Below are 3,240 nucleotides of genomic sequence, written 5' to 3'. Positions count from 1 at the left end.
CTCGTCAACTTGTTGTATGATGCTTAGGTGAGTAGCTTAATCTTCTTAAGAATTATTTATCTATCATATGAGCGTTTTAAGTTTCATATTCCTGTGGTTTAAAATTTCATGACGCCGTGGTCCCCTGGGAACTACAAGGACTAAAGAGTTGTGCACAGGCAAGGAGAGGTATCTTGCCAATCATCTCAGTTTCTGTAGGCAAAGAAGAAATTCTCCCATCCCATATTAGTGTACAGATGGGGTTGTAGAAGCTGCTTTAATACATATTTTAACATGATGTTTGTGATAGTATGAAGATTTAAAATAAGGTTCCCGCCATGATGTTGTCCGAAGATGCTGCTATTGTTGTGTTTTTATCTAACATCTAAGGAAGGGAGCAATTTAAGTGACTTCTCACTATGCTCAATATAGCTTGATTATATGTATATAAAATCACAGATTGTAGCATTCAATGGTGTATATTACACAGTTCTAATGGTTCTTAGAGGTTTACATATATTTGTTGTTCTAATAAAATTTTGGTTGCTATTTTGGTCACTAATTCCATGCCCCTAGAATTCCAATAAAATTTTGGTTTCCTCTAATTGATACTCAGTTTATTTCTAAGATAAATAGTTTTAACATTACCTATACAATTATGCAATACTTTATTTCATAATTTATTTCAATATACAACATACTTCATTTTAATACTTTATGAAATACCTTATACAATAATTTGTTGTAATCTCATAATGAGGACCACGTGCATTAATTTGTGGTTACTTAAAATACATCAACACTGGTACAAAGATGTGTTCAATCTGCATAATTTCTAGAGGATACTATTTTTTTATTTGCACAAAGTATTTCAGAATTTATAAGTACCCCCAAATAAGTTTATTAAAATGTTTTGGTTACAGAAGCTGTATTTTAGAAAGATGTGCAGAGTTTGGTGATTTTAGCTTGCTTGTTGCTCCATTTCTTGGCTACTGTGTATATTTTTAATAGGAAAGTAACACATACAGTTTAACAAGAAGCTGTTGCTTCCCAGTGGGATCTCATGCTTTGCTACCACATCTGTCATGTGAGCAGTCAGCTTCAGCAATCTTAGACTACCTTCATTCTTTGCAATGCGCTACACTGTTTCACATTTTCCTACCTCACCCATGATTGTTTCTTCTATCTTCAATGCCTTTTACATCAAGGCCAACTAGAAAACTACTACCTTGCAGGTTAATCTTAAATCTAATTTTCTTAGTCAAATTCTGAAAATCATCTAAGTAGTTTGGAATATTACAATAAAGTATTATGGAATTGTAAAGAATTAGAGGCAGGAACATTTGTAGGTGATGATACAGGAGATAAGCAGATAATACTGTGAAAAACAAATTACGGCTTGCAGATACCGCTGCCCAGCCATGCTCAACCCCACTATGTTCTTCCGCGTCATGAGGGATGGCGAGCCCTTGAGCCGCATCTCCTTCAAGCTATTTGCAGACAAAGTTCCAAAGGCAGCAGAAAATGTTTGTGCTCTGCACACTGGGGAGAAAAGATTGTTTATAAAGTTTCCTGCTTTCACAGGATTATTCCGGGATTTATGTGCCAGAGTGGTGACTTCACAAGCCATAATGGCACTGGCAGCAAGTTCATCAATGGGGAGAAATTTGATGATGAGAATTTCATCCCGAAGCATGTGGGTCCTGGCATCTTGTCCATGGCAAGTGCTGGACCCAACACAAACGATTCCGTTTTTCCTCTGCACTGCCAAGACTGAGTGGTTGGATGGCAAGCATGTGGTCTTTGGCAAGGTGAAAGAGGGTATGAATTTTGTGGAAGCCTGGAGGGCTTTGGGTCCAAGAATGGCAAGACCAGCAAGAAGATCACAGTTGCTGACTGTGGACAAATCTAATAAATCTGACTTGTGTTTTATCTGAACTACCAGACCATTCCTTCTAAGCCCAGGAGAGCACCCCTTCATCCCCATCTGCTGGAAATATCCTATAATCTTTGTGCTCTGGCTGCAGTTCTATGGGTTCTATATTTTCCTTACTCCCCTCCAAGTCTAGCTGGATTGCAGAGTTAAGTTTATGATGATGAAATAAAAACCGAACAAAAAAAAGTAAGTTATGCTAAATTTTATGGAAAAAAAATGTATGTGTCTACATTTTTATATGTAGAATACTAAAGAAAGCATTAACAGTACTTGGATCTGAGGTAAGATGGACACATTTATTTTCATATACCTTTTTACTTGAATATTTTACTATATTCATATATTACTTTTCAATTAACAATGACTTAAAAATATCCTTCACACAGTTTTCTTTTCCCACTCAAGCAAAATTAATGACTTGCTTGTATCCTAAATTATTAGTCTTCAAATCCTTTGTGTCTAGTACTTTAATAAGAATTTCAAGGAACTTTATACCACATGACATATTTTTAGAGGAATATCTAATATTTCTCATTGGAAATGGAAAAAGTTGCAAAGACTGTGAATTGCTTCTTTCTTTTTTATTACAAAATTCTCTTTCTGTCTTTGGCTTTAGATAATTCAACTATGTATCTAGGTGTGAATTTCTTTGAGTTTTCTTTCTTGGAGTTTTTTTAAGCTTCATGGATATGCAGACTAATATTCTTAAATCTAGCAAGTTTTGACCATTACTTCTTCAAATATTTCTCCTGTTTCCCTCCCCCGGCCCCCTTTCTTCTTCTTCTCCTTCTCCTCCTCTTTCTTCTTCTTCTTCTCCTCCTCTTTCTTCTTCTTTTTCTTCTTCTTCTAGGAGTCTATTTATGCATATGTTTTTATAATGATAGTGTCCTGCAAGCCTATAAGGCTCCATTTATATATCCTTTTTTTCTTCTTTTGGATCCTTTAGATAAGACCATCTCAACTGACCTATGTTCAAGTTTTAAATAATATATATTGGCAGCTCTGGAAATCAGAGTCCTTCCCACCTGCCAGGATTTGTTGTTGCTGTTGTTTGTCTACTTGTTAGTAACTTTCCTGAACTAATTCTTTTAAGTCTAAATTCCCTGTCATATGTGGCCACTGAATTCCATGCTTGATTATCATGGTCATCTAATAATTTCACTTTGAACTCATAAGTCTCCAAACTTTGCTGAAGGGTACTGAGAGTGTGTTCATTTAAACTTTTAACATTCTAATAGGGAGTCTACTGGCTGCCTTAGACATCATCTTCTGCTCAGACAGAACCTCAGCCAGAGGTAAGAGTCTGGGGTCTTTTTAGATCTTTC

The 3,240-nt window shown here is 35.8% G+C and overlaps 1 pseudogene; it reads left to right on the top strand.

The window, feature by feature from the left end:
• Positions 1-1,400: 1,400 nt before the first annotated feature.
• LOC123860490 (peptidyl-prolyl cis-trans isomerase A-like) lies at positions 1,401-1,891 on the top strand (annotated as a pseudogene).
• The last annotated feature ends 1,349 nt before the right edge of the window (positions 1,892-3,240 follow it).

Source organism: Mirounga angustirostris, unplaced genomic scaffold (assembly GCF_029215605.1).
Source record: "Mirounga angustirostris isolate CCGP_5_RB_7025 unplaced genomic scaffold, mMirAng1.0.hap1 SCAF_4, whole genome shotgun sequence".
Taxonomy (NCBI): domain Eukaryota; kingdom Metazoa; phylum Chordata; class Mammalia; order Carnivora; family Phocidae; genus Mirounga; species Mirounga angustirostris.
This window is presented reverse-complemented; position numbering and strand designations above follow the sequence as displayed.